Below are 23786 nucleotides of genomic sequence, written 5' to 3'. Positions count from 1 at the left end.
AGTACAAATCCGGCTCCGTGCTAAAATCCCCCCTCCCAGAACAAATCTTTGCACCCCCCAAATCTCCCCCAGCACAAATGCCCCCCCAAAAAACAAAATCACCCGTCCTAGCACCCCCTTTCAACACAAATCCCTTCCCTTTCCCAATCTCATGGTGACCCCCCCACGTCACATGATACCACAATGCCCAGGGCAGCCGCCCCTTCTACCCACCCCTTGTCCCAGCCCTGCATGTGTACACCCCTGTCCGCTGCCTCTGCAGCTAAAGAGGGTAGTGGTTGGGTTCTGGGCAAGGGGCAGATTTTTATCACCCACCCCCACCCCCCCCCCCCCCCCAGTCTCACGTGTGAATGAGCCCTAGGTCAGTTATGGGGGGGCTACCCTCTACACAACTATATAATACAGGAAGCGATTAACCTTTTTTGTAGGAAAACATAAACAACCTATTTGTAGGACAGCACAGCCGCATCTGGCTCTGTAATCCCGTCTTCGCTCTGCGTAATTCAGACTCAATCCAGGTGGGAATTAAAATCATTTGCTCATTGATTTTTTTTTGGGTTAGACCTCCGCTTCCAATAAAAGAGGCTCTCCATTCAGCAGACAATGGCACGCCGGGCCTTAAGTAGCTGGAGTGCTGTACATGTTGGCCAAGTGGCTATCAGCCGGTCACACGGGCCTTCCCTACGCCGCCGATCCTTGGTGAGATGTAATGGGTACATTGTGAAGGGAACAGAAAGCACTTGCCCTGATTGATTGATGGCTTTCCATTGTTCACCACTTCCTTCTGTTTACAGGAGAACTAAAAATAGTGATGTGGGAATGTATCAGCGGAGGAGCGGAGGGCCTGCCAGCGGTCCCTGCCTACCGAGACAATGCAAATGGATAATTGTCATCACCGTCTGGAGTAAAGCCAAAGGCTCCGCTAAAAATGTCTGCTGATTGGTTGACGTGGTGTACTGCACTCCGTCCAGTGAAGGATCCCAAGAGCATAAGGGTTAAAGAAGAACACACTTTTTTTTTTTTTTTCATTTTAAAGGGAAAGCCTACTCTTTGTCTGTTTTTTTTTTGTTGATGCACCAATTGGAAGAAGGAAGACTGTTCTATAAAAATACATTTAGAATTTCATTGATGTGATTACTATGCATGATTTTAATAGTAAGATATCTGATCTATCCCTTTGCTCGGTCCATACCCCTATGAAATCTCGATATGCTATATAACCCGTGTATATTATCATTAGCAGTATATACTCACACCTCCCAACTTTTTGAGATGGGAATGAGGGACACCTATCAGCAAAACTATGCAGGCATAGGAAACACCCCTGGCCACGCCCCCTTAAAGGAGAATTGTACAAAAAAACAAGATTGTTTAAACCCACAAGTGTTTTTTTTTTATTTTTATTTTTTACCACTACTATTCCTTTATATTGACTTTTGGAATTTAGAAATAAGATGAAAGGTTTAGCACTGGGAAACACTTTTTGAAAGATAAAAAGTGCATTTTATATACAAATATATAGATCAGACCAAAATGAGGGACAAATGAGGAGGAATGAGGGACAATGCTCCAAATCAGGGACAGTCCCTCGAAAAATCAGGGACAGTTGGGAGCTATGTATACTTGTCCCCAGGCAGTGGCGTCACTAAGGGGGTGGCTTTTGGGGCCATAGCCCCGAGTCTCTGCAGGGGTCCCTAAGGGGAGGGGAGGTTCTCTGGAGACCCTGATGTAAGTAAGTAGGGTTTCTGGGGACCCTAATGTAAGGGGGGCTCTCTGGGAACCCTGATGTAAGTGGGAGGCTCTCTGAGGGCCCTGATGCAAGGGGGAGTCTCTCTCGGGACTCTGATGTAAGGAGGAGGCTCTCTGGGGACCCTGATGTAAGGGGGCGGCTTTACTGGGGACCCTGATATAAGAGGAGGCTCTCTGGGGACCCTGATGTAAGGGGGGGCTCTCTGGGGACCCTAATGTAAGGGGGGGCTCTCTGGGGACCCCTAATGTAAGGGGGGGCTCTCTAGGGACCCTGATGTAAGTGGGGGGCACTCTAGGGACCCTGATTTAAGTGGGGGGCTCTCTGGGGATATATAAACACACATGTATATTACTGTATATACATGTGTATGCCCGCCCAGGCATATGACTTTCTTTACTACGCTGCTATGGGCTCTAGCCCCAGATCTTTTGTAGACCTAGCGACACCCCTGTCCCCAGGTCCAATACTGTATATTAAAACCAATATTCAGGTTTATCATGAAGATAACGAACAATATGGCTGCCTTGCATTTATATACACAGAGGATTTTAGGAGGGGGCACGGGCAGGCCCCTCCAGGTCCGCACTCACCCTACGGGCGAAGCCCTCCAGCGGTCACAGCTCCCCTGGTGCCCTGCGACGTGGCTTCTGTGGTGACCCGGTCTTCTTTCCAGGTTCTGGGTTTTTGGCCTCGTCTCCTGATTGGCCAAGGAGGGAAGCTGATGGTGAGTTATGATGCGCTGGTATCACAGGATGGGAGGGTTCGTAGTAATGTAGTGCTCTGTTTACCAAGGACAGCATGAAACAGGCCAATGGGGGGCTTCAGGCTCTGGTCACATGCTTGTGAAGGGGTGATGGACCTGGTAGAGACCTGTTGGTCCAGCGCCCCGTACAGTGCACAGACACACAAATGGATTGTGCGGGCTTTGGGGGGGGCACCCCTATGTGGACCAGCCGCCACTGGGTTGGACCCTATTTTTCTTTCAGAACCACACCTTATAAAGGTGACTGGGGCCGTACTGCACACAATGGATGTGTGGCTGCAGGTATTATCCCGGTACAGTTTTTTACAGCTGACTGATGGCTCTCTTTTAAAAGCAATCCTAGCACCTAACTAGCCATTGGACTTTTACAAGCAGCGGAAAGAGACACCCCCCACCGTCTTCTGCGTCTTTACCGTGATCATGATGTGGCTGGATCTTGTCTTGCATACTAATGGTACACAATTGTCAGCCAACAAACACGAACGTAGTGATGTACTACGAGGAATTTCAGCTCTTGAGCACCACCCTTTGGGCCCCTTCTGCTAATGTCGTGTTTGGTGAGCATTGATTCCGAGCATGCATGTTTTTACTTTCAACTTTTGTGTGACTGACTTGTGTACTGACCATCAGAAAATCTGACAACAGACTGCTGTCCGCCGAAAATTTACTAGCCTGCCATCCAATATTTGTTGACTGAAAGTTGAACAATTGTCAAAAAAGCATACTGTTAGGCTGTCAACAGACAATCCCCTGCCAACAATCTGATAGTGTGTACGAGGCTCAAGAGTGAAATCAATTGATCCCTAACAATGAGCCAAGGCAGCTATACCTGGCAGGTAAATTAAGGAGCAACCCTGCCGAAATACCAGGGTGCTACCTCTGTTCTATACCTACTGTATAATTTGACTATATATGATATTAATTTATGTATGTTTTTTTCTTTTTTAATCTGTAGTTTGAAATTGGCAATATCTCTATAGTATCATTTACCGTATTTTTCGGACTATAAGGCGCACGTAAAAGCCTAAATTTTCTCATAAAATCGACCGTGCGCCTTATAATCCGGTGCGCCTTATATATGACCTTCGTGGAAAAAGCCATCCGGTCTCTTACCGTAAACTGACGTACCGTAAACCTCTCTCAGGTTGTTGGGGCAGCGGGTATACCGTAGAAAATGAACGAATGAATGCGCACACCTCCTGACTAAGATGGCCGTAATGCTCACGAAGCTGCACTGCTTGGATTGGGCATTACGGCCATCTTAGTCAGGAGGTGTGCGCATTCATTCGTTCATTTTCTACGGTATACCCGCTGCCCCAAAAATGGCTCCTGTTAAGAGACATGCTTACGAAGCGGATTTCAAACTGAAGGCTATCAGTCATGCAGTAGAGCATGGAAATAGAGTAGCTGCGAGAGAATTCAACATTAATGAATCAATGGTACGAAAGTGGAGGAAGCAAGAAGATGCCCTGCGCCAGGTAAAGAAGACCAAACTGAGTTTCCGAGGAAACAAAGCAAGATGGCCACGGTTGGAGGACAAAATTGAACAGTGGGTTATTGAACAGAGAACCGCAGGTAGAAGCGTCTCTACTGTCTCTATTCGACTCAAAGCAACAGCGATCGCACGCGACATGGAGATCAACGACTTTCGAGGAGGTCCCTCTTGGTGCTTCCGTTTCATGAAAAGGCGGAATCTCTCTATCCGCACAAGAACCACTATGTCATAGCAACTGCCAAAGGATTACGAAGAAAAGCTGGCCATTTTCCATACCTACTGCAAGAACAAGATCAATGAACAGAAAATCCGACCAGAGCACATCACCAACATGGACGAGGTCCCCCTTACCTTTGATATCCCTGTAAACCGTACTGTCGAGAGAACAGGGACCAGTACGGTATCTATACGCACTACAGGAAACGAAAAGTCATCCTTCACTGTAGTTCTCGGTTGCCAGGCTAATGGCCAGAAACTACCACCCATGGTAATTTTCAAGAGGAAGACTCTGCCAAAAGAAAAGTTTCCGGTTGGCATCATCATCAAGGCTAACCCGAAGGGCTGGATGGACGAGGAGAAGATGAGTGAGTGGCTGAGAGAGGTTTACGTCAAGAGACCGGGCGGCTTTTTCCACGAATCTCCATCCCTATTGGTCTGTGACTCCATGCGCGCCCATCTGACAGATACTGTCAAAGCCCAAGTGAAGAAAACTAATTCGGTGCTTGCCATCATTCCAGGTGGATTAACCAAAGAACTGCAGCCACTAGATATAGGTGTCAACAGGTCGTTTAAAGTTAAACTGCGAGCTGCGTGGGAGCATTGGATGACAGAAGGCGAACACACATTCACCAACACAGGGAGGCAACGCCGGGCGAGTTACGCCACTATCTGCCAGTGGATCGTGGATGCCTGGGCGAAGGTATCAGTCACCAGTGTAATCCGAGCTTTCAAGAAGTCCGGAATTATCACTGAACAGCTAAGTACCGGTACCGATGACAGCAACGAGCCTGACTCGGATACTGATGAGAATGATGAGAGGGATACGGGCGTGCTTGATGCCGAAATCGCCCAATTGTTAAACTCAGACACTGAAGATGAAGAATTTGATGGATTTGCGGGAGAAGAATAAAGTGAAAAAGTGAGTGTCTGGTTTTGTACGGTATTCACCGGTAACTGAACAGTGTTAATAGTTATTGAAGAATAAAGTGAAAAAATAATTGTCTGGTTTTGTATTTAATTGAACAGTGTTAAGAGTTATTGTTATAGACCATTTTATGGTTATTGCTAAAGAGTTGAATAAAATTTGACTTACAGTACCGCATCCGAGTTGTGTTTCATTAAATGCGCCTTATAATCCAGTGCGCCTTATAGTCCGATGCGCCTTATATATGGAAATATCCATTATATTAGCCGGTCGTTGCTAGTGCGCCTTATAATCCGGTGCGCCTTATCGTCCGAAAAATACGGTATATGTATACAATAAATCTCCTGAAGAAGCGGTATTCTAGTCCACACAACATGTCGAGTAACTAATACACAGATGGTATAATTGTTCAAGTGTCACAAATTTTTTGTGTGACCATATAGAGCCAATGTTTGTTGTTTCAGTTTGTTTTAAAAAACTATGGGGGTTATTCATGAAAGGTAAATCCACATTACCCAGGCTATGATTCATAGCAAGATAGAGGCAACAATTCTAGACAAACTTCCCCTACATAGAAAGGTATGGCAACCGTGGGTGGAACATTTCCTACCCCCTAACTTTGACAGTCGGCTCTTGGAACCTTATCCCAATCTATAAATCCCTCCATGGTCACAACTAGGGATGAGCCGAACACCCCCCGCACCAGAACCTTCGAACGGACCTAAAATTCGTACGAACTTTAGAAGCCTATTAAAGTCCATGGGACTCGAACGTTCGAAATCAAAAGTGCTAATTTTAAAAGCTAATATGCAAGATATGCAACAGACAACACCAACAATAAGGGGTATCTTCAGGTGTATACTGTGCTGGAGGCACACAACACCCACTTTAACTCCTGCAGATGCCTGTATTAGGGAACACCAGCAATAAAGGGTAGATACAGGTGTATACTGTGCTGGAGGCACACAACACCTACTAACTCCTGCAGATGCCTCTATTATAGAACACCAGCAATAAAGGGTAGATACAGGTGTATACTGTGCTGGAGACACACAACACCCACTAACTCCTGCAGATGCCTCTATTATAGAACACCAGCAATAAAGGGTAGATACAGGTGTATACTGTGCTGGAGGCACACAACACCACTTTAACTTTAAGATGTCTTAGAAAAGAAAACACTGTCCCTGCCTATCTAGCTCTTTCCCTGCATGCCGGAACACACTACACAAGGCCGCCGCGCTGGCAGCCGTATATAGTGTGGGGTGTGTACTAAACCCCCTGAGCTATAGTTGGCCACAGGCATCCTGCCTGTGGCCAATTATGGCTCTCCTCACTGCCGGCGCTGTGCTTGGCCAAGCATGCGGGGTCACAGTGCATGCTTGGCCAATCATGAGCCAGCAATGCACTGCGATGGTGTAGTGCATTGTGGGCCATTCGTGCCACACGAATTTGGTGCAAACGGTCCACAAAGTTCTGAATTTGCCAAACAAACGAACGGCCGATGTTCGAGTCGAACATGCATTTGAGTCGAACATCGAGCTCATCCCTAGTCACAACTCATGCCCTGGGCCCGTCCGGGTCGCCTGCCCCCCCCCCCCCCCCCCTACAACACCTCTCTATTCTTCACTTCTTTCCTTCACTTACGTTTCTTGCTGTCTTCCTTACTTTCTTCCTAGGCTCTTCTCTCCTTTTCCCTGAAAATATAGTACGATAGAGCAAGCCTCCCAAGGGTTGTCCCCAAGTTCTATAAAAAGGGAAACAAGAATTGATGTGGGTTTCCCTGTTTCTCAGGACTCCCTTCTTGCATATATCAGGTCCACCTTACTGTAACTAAACAATACATTTTAATTAAACTGTCAAATCTTGGAATTTGTACCATGTACTATAATAAATGCCAACGTCATGTCAATGCTGTACCGTTTGCTATGTTATATTAATCTGTTTGAAACAGTTTTGTACGGTTCTTTCTGTATTATCTTCTTTGTCAAAAAAACTATTTGAAAAGGAAAAGTAAATCCACTTTGCACTGCAAGTGCACTTGGAAGTGCAGTCGCTCTAAATCTGAGGCCGCGTACACACGCGGGGACTGTTCGCCCAACTTTGTACAGTGTTTCAGCAGACAGTCCGCTCGTGTGTGGGCTTCAGCGGACAGTTTCAGCGGACAGTCTGACGAACAACGTTTTTCGGAATTTCCGTAAGACTGTCCGCTGAAACTTGGTTTGAGCGGACAGTCCGCTCATGTGTAGGCTTGTTCGATAAACTAAGTCTCGCGCATGCTCAGAAAGAATTTACACGGCGAAGGTTGCATTGCAGTGTATTGGACTTCGAATTTCTCGTCCCGTCATACGTGCCGTTCACGTCATCGCGCAAGTTTTCAGCGGACTGTTCGTTCGTCGTGTGTGGTCAAGTCCGTTCATGCTAATTTTGAACGGACTGTTTGTCAAACTGTTTGACAAACCTAGTTGGGCGGACAGTCCGCCCATGTGTACGCGGCCTAAGGGGTAGATCTGAAATGAGTGGAAGCTCTGCTAATTTTATCATCCAATCATGTGCAAGCTAAAATATTTTTGTTTTTTTTTACCTTGCATATTCCCCTCGGATCTATAGTGACTTTACTTCCAAGTGCACTTTCAGTGCAAAGTGGATTTGCCTATGTAATTGAAATATTTTTTGTAATAAAATTCTAACATTTTCTACATTGAAATTGTTAGCCCAAGTTTTTGAATGGTACCATTAACCAATTGCTTACCGGGCACTTAAACCTTTCTCCTGCCCAGACCAATTTTCAGCTTTCAGCGCTGTCGCACTTTGAATGACAATTGCGCGGTCATACAACACTGTACCCAAATGGCATTTTTATAATTTTTCCCACAAGAATAGAGCTTTCTTTTGGTGGTATTTAATCACAGCTGGGGTTTTTTTTATTTTTTGCTAAACAAACAAAAAAAGATGAAAAAAAAAAAAATATCATGTTTGATAGCTTTTTTATAAACAGGTAATTTTTCTTCTTCATTGATATGTGCTGATGAGGCAGCACTGGTGGGCACTGATAGGCTGCACTGATAGGCACAAGTAAGGCGGCACTGATGGGGACAGATAAGGTGGTACTGATGGGCACAGATAAGGCGGCACTGATGGCCACTGATAAGATGGCACTGATGGGCCCTGATGGGTGGCACTGACGGGCACTGATAGGTGTTATTGATAGGTAACACTGATAGGTGCCACTGATAGGTGGCACTGATGGGCATTGGTAGGTGACACTGATGGGCAGCACTGTTGATGAGGCATTGATTGGTGACACTGATAGGTGGCACTGTGGGCAGTGATAGATGGCACTGTGGGCACTGATGGGTGGCACTGTGGGCACTGGTAGATAGCCCTGGCAGGCACTCATAGGCAGCACTGTTGTGCACTGGTAGGTGGCACTGGTGGGCACAGATGAGCAGGTGGTAGCTCTCCTTGATCAGGACCGATGTCCCTCTGAGAGCCGCCGGTGATCGGCTTTTTGTTTTTCCCTCACACTGTCAGCTGGAGAAGAAAAAATCGCCGATTACCAGCTCTGTTTACATCACATGATCAGCTGTTATTGGCTGACAGCCTATCATGTGGTAATGGGTCGGGATTGACTCCTTACTCCGATCTGTGATCAGCCAAGTCTCATAGACTCGCTGATCACAGAGTGCGTTGCCCGCGTCTTGCAGGGGGGTGCGCAGGCTACTCAGGCATGGGAGGACGTCTATTGACGTACTCCCGGCAAAGTAGGTCCACGCTATAGCATGGATCTGAAGAAGTTAAAGTCCATTACAGTCTCCCCCTCCAACTCTCCTCCCTAAAGTAACGCAGTGGTGTATGGCAAAAAATGGCCTGGTCATGAAGGGGGGTAAACCTTTCTGGGCTGAAGTGTTTAAAGAGGAAGTAAACCCTGATGGGTTTACTTCCTCTTTCATTCCCTGCAAAGGCAAAGCATAATGGACTACTGTGCATCGCATAGTAGTCCATTATGTGTCACTTACCTGACACAGGAGCCAGCGAAGTCGCCGCTGTCCCCTGTAGTCCGGAGTCTCCATCTTCTCGGTGGGTCTCGCTGCTCCGCCGCTGTCATTCGGCGAAGCAGCAATGACGTCACTCCCGTGCATGCGCACGGGAGCCGCCACTTGCGGCATATCTCCGTTGACCGCGGCGCGCTCAGTGCGCCTGAGCGCCGCTGTCTACGGCGCATGCGCCGTAGACAGCGGTGCCTGTCTTTTGGCAAATATCTCCTAAACCGTGTAGGTTTAGGAGATATTTCTTGGACCTACAGGTAAGCCTTAATCTAGGCTTACCTGTAGGTCAAAGTGTGTTGTAAGGGTTTACAACCACTTTAAATAAAAAAAAATAGACCCGTATATGTGTTCCATTTTTGTATTAAGCCGTTTGCTAGAGTTCAGCTTTAAAGGTTCAGCCCGAGCACTTAGAAGAGCGGAAGATGCTGGAATTAGGAACCGTTCCCTATGCCTGATTGAGGTCTGATTCCCCATTACCGTACTTACAGCAGACAGGTTTGTGACTCGCTATTTTTTTTTCCTGCTCAATCAGTCCATTTGAATGGCTGCGCTGAACACGGCACAATTAAGGTGTGCTTACTCTCCTCTCCATTCCCCAATCCGCCCGGCAATTCTAAAAGCACAATTTATGGGTTTAATGGTGCCGGAACAAAAACCTAATGTAGTGTGCTTTCAGAGAATGTGTCAATGCCGCTCCCAGCTATTGATGGGCTTTATTGAGTGACGGCTTCTGCAATGATGTATTCAGCGCGCTTTGCATTCTGCTGATATGTACATTATTATAACCCTATAGACTCCAGCAAATCCGCCAGATTTTATTGTATATTTCATTGTTTGTGTACGATAATGGGGAGCCTGTTTATAAAATAAGCTCAAATCTGGAAAATGGGGGCCTGTTGTTAATGGTTTTAATGTCACATTCAATGTCACCATTTGCTGACGCGTTCACTGCCACCCAAGTTGGCTCTTATGTTCTTGTTCATGTTAAAGCTGAACTCCAGACAAACAGATGAGCACACAAATGAAATGCATATAAGAGAGCTGGTTTACCTGCCAAAAGTGCAAATTCACACTTTGGGGTCCCGAACCCATAGTCCTACTTTGACACCTCTCCCAGGGTGCAGGGCCATCCTAAGGCCCCTTTCACACTGAGGAGTTTTTCAGGCTAAAAATAGCGCCTGTATAGCGCCTGAAAAAAGCGGCTCCTTTCATGGGCATCCGCAGAACTTTTTTTGGGGGGGGGGGCATAATTATAGGGTCACCCATGCGCCGCCCCTTTTCGACAATGTCATTATCACATTATCTTGGTCAGAGACTGCAGACGTAGTACAATCCCTAGGATAAGTAATGGATAATGGCCAACTCAGCCCTCTTACCAGACCCAGCGAAAACTACAGCAGTGATCCCTCCAGCTGGACGATCGCTCACTCTGGGTTCCCCGGGGGTGACTCTGGTCAGTAGTGTAGCATGTCTGTACCCTGGTAGTGGCTCAGTCTTTCTCTCTCTGGTGGCGCTGGACAGCATGGCTCTCTCTGGTGGCACGGGGCAATGTAGCTCTCTCTGGTGGCACGGGGCAGTGTAGCTCTCTCTCTGGAGGCGCTGGACAGCATGGCTCTCTCTGGTGGCATGGGGCAGTGTAGCTCTCTCTCTGGAGGCGCTGGACAGCATGGCTCTCTCTGGTGGCACGGGGCAGTGTAGCTCTCTCTCTGGCAGTGTAGCTCTCTCTCTGGAGGCGCTGGACAGCATGGCTCTCTCTGGTGGCACGGGGCAGTGTAGCTCTCTCTCTGGTGGCGCTGGGCAGTGTAGCTCTCTCTCTGGAGGCGCTGGACAGCATGGCTCTCTCTGGTGGCACGGGGCAGTGTAGCTCTCTCTCTGGTGGCACGGGGCAGTGTAGCTCTCTCTCTGGTGGCGCTGGGCAGTGTAGCTCTCTCTCTGGTGGCGCTGGACAGCATAGCTCTCTCTGGTGTAGCTCTCTCTCTCTCTGGCTTCTGCCCAGCACACTCCTCGTTCTGTTTCCTGTAGCACTCTCTCCCTCAGCTTTTTTCCAGGCTGCAGTCTCTCAATCTCTCTCTTGATCGAGCTGTAGCCTCCTCCCTGTGGAAAATGGGGCCACCAATCTTTGGGACTACATGTCCCGTGATGCTCTCCTCTCCTAGTCTCCTTTGATTGGACCTCAGTTATGGCCAATAGGGAAGGAACTGAGCGAGCAGGAAGCTGGGTGAGGAACCTGGTGAGAGCCGTCGTCTCTTTTCCCTGACAGGAGAAAGGGGGATGACCGGGGCAAACCTGATAGCCAACAGCTCGCCTTTCTCCTGTCACAGCGCCGCTGAGTTCTCTGCTGGCCTGAGCAGGGAAAAGAGCCTGCAGTCACACTACACTGATGGGGGGGCTTGACAGAACCTTGATGGTTTCACCCCACTGGCGGGTTGCACACGCGTGTGGGCTGCCTGCACCCCGATAGCGATGGAACTGTGTTCAATTTAAGATCTGATTCCTGATTTGGGGGGGGGGCACTTGACCCCCCTTGCCCCTACCTGCGGACGCCCATGGCTCCTTTCACTCCAGTTTGAAAGCTGAAGATTTTTTGCTTCCTCAGGACTGGTTGGTTGGGTGCTGGCCTGGACATGCTGAAGGAAATGGATAACATGAGTCTCAGGGACGGACACAAGGTGAATAAAAGGCGCAAAAAAAAAACAGTAGATTCCTCTATATGGCTATGTTTAACTTAAAAAGCTAGTATTTGATCACAACTGGGTTTTTAATTTTTTGCGATATGAATAAAAAAAGACAGAAATAAAAAAAATAAAAAAAAACAATATTTTTTGCTTTCTGCTATATAATATAGCCAATAATTTTTTTTTTTTTTTTAACAAATTTCTTCATAAATTTTGGCCAAAATTTATTCTGCTACATGTCTTTGATAAAAAAAAAGAGAGATCCCAATAGGTGTACTGTATATTTGTGTGAAACTTATAGCATCTACAAACTATGGGATAGATACTGGATTTTTTTATTTTTTTTTGGGGGGGGGGTTCTTTTTATACTACTAATGGTGGTGATCAGCAACTTATAATAGGACTGCGATAGTGCGGTGGACAATCTGACACTAACCGGCACGGGGGGGGGGTGACTAACGGCCACTGACAACACTAGTGACACTAATACAGTGATCAGTGATAATGATATACACTGTCACTGTACTACTGACACTGGCTGGGAAAGGGTTAATGTTTACTGTGTGATGATTTTACCAAGTGATGTGCTTTGCAGGAAGGAAAAATAAAACGGCACTTGTTTACCAAGACAAGGCTCGCTTCTGTCATTCACTCAGCTGATCAGCGGATCCTAGCCGTATTTCATTGTCCGGGACCTGTTACTCAGCTTGCTCTGCAGTGAATGGCAGCTCAAGCTTCCCAATGTGTGTGTGCATGCATGAACGGACCCGGAAGCCGCCTGCTGCAGTATTTGCGGTGGGTTGGCAAGCGTTTTTTGCGATACGGCAATGCGGCGCTTTAACTGACAATTGTGCGATCATACAATGTTTTACCCAAAGAAGCCTTTGAGACATCTACAGGAGGACAGCCATGCAGAGAAAGGCATCCAGCAAGACACATCTGCATGTTTAGGAATGCTGTCAGCTATGACAACAGCCTTTAACAGTTCCTAACACAAAGTGTAACAGTTCCTTCACTTCGACTACAATAACTTCTTGTAGTTCTTCAGCCCACTGAGCTCCCGGTCTCTCACTAGACTAGATGATTCCCTGCGACTGAATCTCGTGACCTCCCCTAATATTCACAGTGGTATCTTCCTGAAGCGTCACCCCCACTTCTCTGCTGGGTCCCTAGCTTGGCAATCCAGATACTTCTCAAGTTTCACCCCACTGACCTACTCAGTCCCACACAAGGCTGCTCTGCAAGCATCCTCTGGCTGGGTCCCTGGCTTGACACCCACTGAAGTTTCCCAATTCTTCACCACCATCGGTTGGTGAGAATTCTTCTCCAGGTACGTGTGCTTCAGTTACTCACTGTGATCCACGGTAATAAGGTGGAAGGTCCCTTAGTGGTGGTAGCTTCCCCTCTACCTCCGACTATGACAGGTTCTCCGGCCGGCAGAGCCGCTCCTTCTGGTTGGACGGCAAGCACCAATCCCAACCCTGTGCTGCTCTCTTGCTTCTGGATAGGCCCTCAGACAGCCTAGCAGCCAGATGTGCCCGGGATAGGCCCAATCTCCTGCCTAGCAACCTAGGCAATACAACACACGTCCACCCAGACAGCCATCCAGGTGGCACAGAACCTCGATCACCTGACTCCACCTAAATATATAGGTTCTCCCAGCAGGCTATGGATTCAAGAAAACTCCTGCCCTTTGGCTGAGATACCCCATATACCCATAATCTGACCTTGCTTTGCCTTTGTCTTATCTAACGCCTCCAGATACCTGGCCACCTAGTGACAGAAGAGAGAAGTGCAGCAATTCTAGACTTGGGGTGAAATTAATTGATCCCTAAAAACGCCTGGCAGGTAAATTTAGGAGCAACCCCGCCTAAACAGCAGGGTGCTACATACGTTTTGTAAGTATAAATCCGCTTGCAGAGGTAGATTAAAAGCATAACATAAATGAGTGGTTTGTTACAGGGATTTCCAGCTGAAAACGGGACATATTTGAGAAAAGCTTCAGTATGATCCCCCATCTGTCTCACATTGAAGTTTTTCTTTTAAAACGCTCTGGCCCATTTTCCGCCACAGGCTGATAATCAAACAGAACATTCTGACATATCTCCTATACTCCTAGCCCTCTTTGAAGGAAAAAATATCTGTATTTTCTTTAGTAACATTGGGCTGAATCAGGCGTTTGCTCTTATTCTGCAACATCTACAAAAAAAAAATAGAAATAGGTAAAACAGCGCCCCCTGGAGGACAACACCCACATCAAGCACTTATCAGACAGCCAGTGGGCGACAGGTCTGTAAAGCTTTCAGTGATGGATTTGACAACAAAATTGTTGCATTTATAAAACATATTTGCAGTCTGCTTTGTCTTTAAGGTTCGCCAGAAAAAAAGAAAGTCTCATTCTCCAGGTTTTAGCATTTACAAAATGACCAATGTTACAATTGGTGGCAGTGATTGTTTTGACGAAATGCTAAATCTTTTGGTTTTATTAATAGGTTCGTGTTTTTTACTACAATGGAGATCACTGTATTCAATCTCCCTCCGCTGTCCAGGTCAGGGGTCTTGGTCTAGGTCAGGGGTCTCTATCTAGGTCAGGGGTCTCTATCTAGGTCAGGGGTCTCGGTCTAGGTCAGAGGTCTCGGTTTGGTCAGATGCGTTGGAGGCCAGAGGAGAGAGCAAAAAAGTTGATCTAAACAAATATATATAAAAAAATAAAGGTGCACTGTAAAAAATAAAAAAATAAAAATGTAAATAGAATAAATAATAATAAGAAGAAGAATTTTCACACTCAAGTCGTGTCCAAGTTGCCTCCCAAAGTCTCGCTGGAAGTCGTGTTGCCCCTCTGTGAATGGACTCTTAGGGCCGGTTCACACAGGGGGCGATGCGAGGCGACACCGACTTGCCTCGCCGCGACCTGCCGCGACCTGCCGCGACCTGCCGCGACCTCAGCGGCGATTTGCAAATGACTTCTGTATAGAAGTCAATGCAAGTCGCCCCGAGGTCGCCCAAAAGTAGTACAGGAACCTTTTTTCTGAGTCGGAGCGACTCGAGTCGCTCCTCTCAGAACGGTTCCATTGTACAGAACGGGGGCGACTTGTCAGATCGCAGCGAGGCAAGTTGTGTCGCCTCGCATCGCCCCCAGTGTGAACCGGCCCTTACTGTTCCATGTTGTAAAATCATTGTATAAGAAGGAACAAAATATATGCATCTTTAAAAGCTTGACACATTTCGCGGACAAATTCCACTTCGTCAGGAGACGATGCAAGAATGTATCTGCAGAGAATATATAAAGACTAATGAGGTCTATTGTTAAATCCAACTATTAAAGGGGATAAAAGTATAACAGGAGGGAAACAGGAAGGATTTCATGCCTCAAATACTTACATTGAATATACTATCAAATATATATCAAATACTCAGTGAATGTATGGTATTGCCAAAATTACGCCTATCCCGGGAGCTGTGGGGATATGGACCCAGGGTACATCCGGGGCGCACACACTGTTATCCCAGAAGGATGAGAGTCTCCAAGCCAAAGTGATAGGTGGTGCATGGCAAAAGCATCCAGGTGTCTAAAATATGTATATATTGTGTATAGCATTATATATTACTATACAGGTTATATTTTTTTTATAACTATATATTACTATACACGTTATAATTATTTTGACACCTGGATGCTTTTTCCATGCACTACCTATCACTTTGGCTTGGAGGCTCTCATCCTTCTGGGGTAACAGTGTGTGTGCGCCTCGGATGTACCCTGGGTCCATAACCCAACAGCTCCCGGATTTTATGCCTCAATTCACATGGTTTAAGATAGGGGCAGGTACCATCATCCACAATGGTCAATGTTGATTGTATATATTCTTTTCTACAAGTGTATTTTGATCTTTCCCTCTCCCCTTTTAATCATGTGTTTTGATCAATTGTTATATTTTATGATACTTTTGTCCAATCCTTGGGTACCAAGATTGTCCAGTTCTTTCGATTTCTGCCAAGGGTATACTTGGGGCAGCCCCAGGCTTCCCTTTCCCACAGCTCCCCGGATGGGCGTCCTTTTCAGCCCTCATTTTTGCAATACCATACGTTAAGATGTAAGTATTTGAGGGAAGTTATCCTTCCTGTTTCCCTCCCGTTATACTTTTCTCCCCCTTAATAGTTTGATTTAACAATAGACCTCATTAGTCTTTATATATTCTCTGTAGATACATTCTTGCATCCTCTCCTGAGGAAGTGGAATTTGTCCACGAAACGCGTCCAGCTTCTTTAGATGTACATATGTTTGTTTACATCTATTGCAGTGTTTTAATGTTTTGTTCCTTCTTATACAATGATTTTACAACATGGAGCAGTATTGGCTCATGTTGATGTATTATACATGCTCAGTGTCCGCATGTTATATATGTTATATATGTTACATAGTTACATAGTAGGTGAGGATGAAAAAAGACACAAGTCCATCAAGTCCAACCTATGTGTGTGATTATATGTCAGTATTACATTGTATATCCCTGTATGTTGCAGTCGTTCAGATGCGTATCTAATAGTTTTTTTAAACTATCGATGCCCCCCCACTGAGACCACCGCCTGTGGAAGGGAATTCCACATCGTTGCCGCTCTTACAGCATTCCCCCTTACATCAGAGCCCTCCTTAAATTAGGGTTCCTCTTTACATTCCAGAGCCCACAGAGATCCCCTTACAGTGTAGGTGGAAATTCTCTGTTGTAGGGGGCCCTTTGCGGACTCTGATGTAATGGGGGCTCTGCAGACTCTGATGTAAAGGGGGGCTCTGCAGACTCTGATGTAAGGGGCACTGTGTGGACGCTGATGTAAGGGAGGCTCAGCAGACTCTGATGTAACGGACGTTGTGTGGACTCTGATGTAAGGGGCGCTCTTCATACTCTGATGTAACGGGTGCTGTATGGCTGCTGTGTTGACTCTGATGTAAGGGGGGGTCTGCAGACTCTGATGTAAGGGGGCCTCTGCAGGCTCTGATGTAACGGGTTTTGTGTGGATGCTGTGCGGACTCTGATGTAAGGGGCGCTCTGTAGACTCTGATTTAAGGGGCGCTCTGCAGACTCTGATTTAAGGGGCGCTCTGCAGACTCTGATGTAAGGGGCGCTCTGCAGACTCTGATGTAAGGGGCGCTCTGCAGACTCTGATGTAACGGGCTCTGTGTGGACTCTAATGTAAGTGGGTCTCCGCAGACTCTGATGTAAGGGGGCCTCTGCAGGCTCTGATGTAAGGGGGCCTCTGCAGGCTCTGATGTAACGGGTTTTGTGTGGATGCTGTGGGGACTCTGATGTAAGGGGCGCTCTGTAGACTCTGATGTAAGGGGTGCTCTGCAGACTCTGATGTAAGGGGCGCTCTGCAGACTCTGATGTAAGGGGCGCTCTGCAGACTCTGATGTAAGTGGGTCTCCGCAGACTCTGATGTAAGGGGGTCTCCGCAGACTCTGATGTAAGGGGTGCTCCGCAGACTCTGATGTAAGGGGTGCTCTGCAGACTCTGATGTAAGGGGCGCTCTGCAGACTCTGATGTAAGGGGTGCTCCGCAGACTCTGATGTAAGGGGTGCTCTGCAGACTCTGATGTAAGGGGCGCTCTGCAGACTCTGATGTAAGGGGCGCTCTGCAGACTCTGATGTAAGTGGGTCTCCGCAGACTCTGATGTAAGTGGGTCTCCGCAGACTCTGATGTAAGGGGGTCTCCGCAGACTCTGATGTAAGGGGGTCTCCGCAGACTCTGATGTAAGGGGGTCTCTGCAGACTCTGATGTAAGGGGGTCTCTGCAGACCCTGATGTAAGGGAGGCTCTGCAGACTCTGATGTGATGGGGTCTCTGCCGACTCTGATGTAAGGGAGGCTCTGCAGACTCTAATGTGATGGGCACTGTGTGGATTCTGATGTAACGGGTGCTGTGTGGAATCTGATGTAAGGGGCACTCTGTAGACTCTGATATAAGGGACGCTCGGCAGACTCTGATGTAGGGGGCGCTCTGCAGACTCTGATGTAAGGGGCGCTCTGCAGACTCTGATGTAACGGGCTCTGTGTGGACTCTGATGTAAGTGGGTCTCTGCAGACTCTGATGTAAGGGAGGCTCTGCAGACTCTGATGTAATGGGCGCTGTGTGGATTCTGATGTAAGCGGGGCTCTGCAAAATCTGATGTAAGGGGGGCTCTGCAGACTCTGATGTAAGGGGGGCTCTGCAGACTCTGATGTAAGGGAGGCTCTGCAGACTCTGATGTAAGGGAGGCTCTGCAGACTCTGATGTAAGGGAGGCTCTGCAGACTCTGATGTAACGGGCACTGTGTGGATTCTGATATAACGGGTGCTGTGTGGAATCTGATGTAAAGGGGGCACTGCAGAATCTGATGAAAGGGGGGCTCTGCAGACTCTGATGTAAGGGGCGCTATGTGGACTCTGATGTAAGGGGGATCTGCAGACTATGATATAAGGGGGCTTTTTGTGGTCAAAATGATTAGTGCCCACCTAGTTTTGACTGTGGTTTCTTATCTGCCCCCCCCCCCCCCCCCCCCACTCATATATTGTTCCTAGAGTCGCTTGAGTTACTATGCAGAGCTGCACCAGATTTTGCACTCTCCGGTTTTAGTAAATCAGCCCATCCTGTGAAATGCTGAGACGTTTTATTCACTGAACGGTTGTATCAGATGCCAAGGACTTGCCTATCAATTGTACTAATAAGCCTGCTTAAGATCAGTACAGTATATAACATATCAGTGCACCATATACTGTGTGTGATTCCTCCCAAATGGGTACCTACTTGCTTATGGTGCACCAAGAGGAGCGGGATCATAGGGGCGGGGGACCCAAGCCCGCTGTTGCAATTTAAGATTACCCTGGCAAATTTGTGGAAGCCTAGGGCGCCATCTGTTGGCGGTATCTAGGTAAACATGTTCTTATACAAAGGATAATATAATTTCAAATTTTTTTTTTCTTAGTGATTTGAAATCTATTTAAGTATCACTCTACATTTCCTTTAAGGTTGACTCGGTACATCTTGCTGTACACCAGCCTAAAACCTTTTATCATTCGAGCCTCTTTCTGTATCCCAGCTCTCTATAGCTTGCGATTAAAACAATTACTCTTTCTTTCTGGATATCTATTCACCGGTACAAGGCATGAAATATCAAATTAGCACTTGGAAGGGGAACACGAGCAAGAAATTGTGCGGAGTGTTTGGAAAAAAAAAAAGAACAGTTTAATGTTGGCTAATCCTCACTGTAAGCGGCGCGATGAAAGCTCCTCGGCTTGCATAATTTCACGTTGCGAAGGGCAGATAAATTAGCACGGTTCAGGGCGTTGGGAACCGCGGTTCCTTCATCGCATTAGCAAAGTCACTAAGACCTTGAATGACCCGCTGTGTAAATGTCAGTCATGAGCCCTGCGATGGGCGCTTAATCCAGCGATTCACTTGGCGTGTGAGGGAGGGGAAGGAGGAAATTTGCATTTGTTTGAAATAAGAAGTAAAACAGAAGGTCTAACATCATGTATCCAGGCAGGTGTAAGAACTGAGAGATGCCAAGACACAACCTTTGGTAATGACAGGAGATGGAAGGAAACAGTGACAAAAGGAAGCTGCAAGAGGCAGTTATAAATGGTATAGCAGCTTACTGGGAAACCATAATGGCTTTCAGTCAATTGTATCCTAAACCATGTCTAAAGGATGAATGTATGTAGCGCTAAATACATAAAATGATATAGTGAGAGTCCATAGTGTTAAAACAGAGTCCTTGTTCTGGGAAACAGCTGGAACTAACCACGGTGTAGACAGAGACAATAAGGTGAGCATGAAATTATCCTCCACTGAACATCAACACACCGGGCCTCTTACCATAGAAAATGGACCACTGAGATACAGATGGTCAAACAAGCGTGATATATCCACAGCGCCACAGAACCACTTCAACTGGATCATAGATGGATGGATCTTTGTCAGAAACCATGAAATCAGGCCGAGACAGAAGTACAGTTAAATCACACTTGTTTAATAATAAAAGTAAAAAGAACAAACGTAGTCGAAACATAGCCAAAGTTCAGTAACCGGAACAGAAAGTCAGCCAAGCCAGAAGTCAGGGATCAATGCAATGTAGTGGAAGAGCAAGCAGGATCTGGAGCCAGAAGGGATGTCGGCAAAGCAAGTCTTTAAACAGGAACACAGGAGATGTTTGTTGTGATGTTGATCAAGGCAAAGGCAGAGCTCCTCTGGACTGGATGGCTTAAGTAGGCAGGACTGACGAGCAGGATATCATCAACAGCTAAGTAACTGTGGAGAGAGATGGGTGCTGGCAATTAGCCAACAGCTGAGCAGCCAGCTCAGAGAAGTAAGGGCTGAGCCCAGCCCTGACAATCTTGTAGTCTCACCAAATGGAAATTCATAGGTACATGTATGACATGCAAAAAGGCAACTCCTCGTGGGCTAGTATTTAAAACCAGGGTGAATTTAATTCATAAAAAACAGCCAGGGTACTCACATTTCTTTAGATAAAAGCAGGCATGTCAGAAGCTACAATCTGTCATGGATAGCAATTGTTTCCAACCACAAAGATGGGCACAGTCGGCACGTTACAGCGCCGTGACATCAGAGCTCCACCCTATGCGACGTTTCATCCAATAGGAACATCGTCAGGGGCGTGGTCAGAGCTCATCATATCCTCTTTATATAGGAGGGAGGGTGAGATAGAAATGCCCCTTCCCCCCTGCACTCTAATGCCGCGTACACACGGGCGGACTGTGTGGCCTACTTAGTCCGCCGAAACACATTTCAGCGGACAGTCCGCTCGTGTGTGGGCTTCAGCGGACTTTTTCAGCGTGCAGTCCGGCGTACTAAGTATTTTGGATTTTTCGAAATACTGTCCGTCGTACTCGCATTTCGGCGAACAATCCGCCCGTGTGTATGTCAGTCCGCCGTACTTTTGAAATGAGCGGACTTTTCCCGCCCGGAGAAAAGTCCGCTCATTTCGAGCGGGTATCCAGGTAGGCGGGGCCCGCGAAGGAGACGTCGCTGGCCCCGCCGCCTGGTATGGACTTAAAGGGGAACCCCAACGCCGAAAAAAATCGGCGTGGGGGACCCCCCCAAGTCCACAACAGACCCTTGTCCGAGCACGCTACCCGGCCGGCCAGGAAAGGGGGGCGAGCGAGCGCCCCTCCTCCTAAACCGTACCAGGCCACGTGCCCTCAACATGGGGGGGTGCCTTGGGGAAGGGGGAGCGCGCGGCCCCCCCACCCCAAAGCACCTTGTCCCCATGTTGATGAGGACAAGGGCCTCTTCCCGACAACCCTGGCCGTTGGTTGTCGGGGTCTGCGGGCGGGGGGCTTATCGGAATCCGGGAGCCCCCTTTAATAAGGGGGCCCCCGGATACCAGCCCCCCACCCTATGTGAATGAGTATGGGGTACAATGTACCCCTACCCATTCACCTGTAAAATAAAAGTACAAAAAAAAACACAACACACGAGATAAAATACTTTATTGCACAGCTCCGGGGGTCTTCCGTCTTCGGGGGTCTTCTCGCTGGACTCCTCTGCTATTTTCTTGTAGCTCTTTTGCTAGCGGAGGAGTCCGGCTTTCTTCCTCGCCGCCGGCCTCTTCTCCCGACTTCAGGGGTCTTGTCCCCCTCTTCGGTTCTTCTGCCGGGCCACCGCGCCTTCTTATAGCTCTTTTACAGGCGGTGGCCCGGTCTTCTGTCGCCGCCGCCGCCTTCCGTTGTTGTTGTTGTTGTTGTTGTTGTTGTTCTTCTTCTTCTTCTTCTTCTTCTTCTTCTCCAGGAGATGTTGCTTCGACGATCTCTCCGGCCGGAATGCCAGGGACGCACTGCGCGGCCACTTATATAGGGACAAGGGGCGGTGTCACATGGCTTTATGTCACATGGGTTGGTCACATGGGTTGATGTCACATGGGGACTGTGACATCGTAAGGGGGGGGGTCACCATGTGACCAACCCATGTGACATAAAGCCATGTGACACCGCCCCTTGTCCCTATATAAGTGACCGCGCAGTGCGTCCCTGGCATTCCGGCTGGAGAGATCGTCGAGGCAACATCTCCTGGAGAAGAAGAAGAAGAAGAAGAACGGAAGGCGGCGGGGGCGGCGACAGAAGACCGGGCCATCGCCTGTAAAAGAGCTATAAGAAGGCGCGGTGGCCCGGCAGAAGAACCGAAGAGGGGGACAAGACCCCCGAAGTCGGGAGAAGAGGCCGGCGGCGAGGAAGAAAGCCGGACTCCTCCGCTAGCAAAAGAGCTACAAGAAGATAGCGGAGGAGTCCGGCGAGAAGACCCCCGAAGACGGAAGACCCCCGGAGCTGTGCAATAAAGTATTTTATCTCGTGTGTTGTGGTTTTTTTGTACTTTTATTTTACAGGTGAATGGGTAGGGGTACATTGTACCCCATACTCATTCACATAGGGTGGGGGGCCGGTATCCGGGGGCCCCCTTATTAAAGGGGGCTCCCGGATTCCGATAAGCCCCCCGCCCGCAGACCCCGACAACCAACGGCCAGGGTTGTCGGGAAGAGGCCCTTGTCCTCATCAACATGGGGACAAGGTGCTTTGGGGTAGGGGCACCCCCCCATGTTGAGGGCACGCGGCCTGGTACGGTTTAGGAGGGGGGGCGCTCGCTTGCCCCCCTTTCCTGGCCAGCCGGGTAGCGTGCTCGGACAAGGGTCTGTTGTGGACCTGGGGGGGACCCCCACGCCGATTTTTTCCGGCGTTGGGGTTCCCCTTTAAGTCCATACCAGGCAGCGGGGTCAGCGACGTCTCCTTCGCGGGCCCCACCTACCTGGAGACGCGCTCAAAATGAGCGGACTTTCCTCCGCGTGTGTGGGCGAGTCCGTTCATTTCAAATGTAGGGCGGATAGTATGGCGGACTTAGTACGCCGTATTAGTCCACTCAAAAAGTGGTGTGTGTGGTCAAGTCCGTTCATTCGAAAGTATGACGGACTGTCCGTCGGATTGTATGACGGACTAAGTAGGCCATACAGTCCGCCCGTGTGTACGCGGCTTAAGAATCTCTTTCATCTGCCATCTCCAATGTGCACTTCATTTTGCACAGAGTGGCCCCGATCCTCGGCTTCTGGGGTCCCCCGGCGGCGCTGGTAGCTTCTCCCACATCGTATAAGCCCCTAGGAGAAGCGCTCTCCTGGGGGGTTACCTTACAGGCTCGCATTTGCGTCCATAGACACAGGATGCTGGATTTGGCCCCACCCCCCGCATAGGATGCATTAAGGTGAAAAAACATGAGGGTTCACAACCCCTTTAAGACACAGTCTCCCTGATTTGGCACACATTCTGTGAGTGTTCCTGCCTGTCGGGGACAATATATAGTGTTATGGAGAGGATTTGGAGGAGAAGGGATAGGGCAGGGACCACTCTACCTTCCACTGTAGGAAGACTCCTAGTTGGTCAGGCTGCCCAGGCTGCATTGCTGCTCCTTATTTGCTGCTCCTCATTGCAGAAACTGTCAGGATCACTTCAAGCCAACGGACAGCTACTACAGGTTTTGTAAGTGGCTCCAGACAGGATGTGCACACCTGCCAGACCTAGTTGTACCTTGTTGGAACCTCCTGCAATACACAGTTCAAGTTACTCAGCCTCTGTGTGGCTTCTGCCCCCGTCACACTACGCTACACCCTATTCACACTCTCACAGTACAGAAGGAGCCTTGTTGTCACCCTAGGATGATAGGATTTGCACTATAACCTCTTCTCTTCATCTCCATTACATGGGGATTGGGGGGGGGGGGGGGGATTTGTAGTTCACAGAAGACAACTGAGGATAGGAGGACATTGTTTGAGATTTCAGTTTAGTGCACAGGAAGTGACAAGGACAGTGCATCTGTGGCAGGATCAACTTTCAGAAAGTTTTTGGATTAAAAAAAGTGAACTAACTAGCACAAAACAG

Source organism: Lithobates pipiens, unplaced genomic scaffold, assembly GCF_037356315.1.
Source record: "Lithobates pipiens isolate NorthernLeopardFrog02 unplaced genomic scaffold, aLitPip1_a1.2 Scaffold_19, whole genome shotgun sequence".
Classification (NCBI taxonomy): domain Eukaryota; kingdom Metazoa; phylum Chordata; class Amphibia; order Anura; family Ranidae; genus Lithobates; species Lithobates pipiens.
This window is presented reverse-complemented; position numbering follows the sequence as displayed.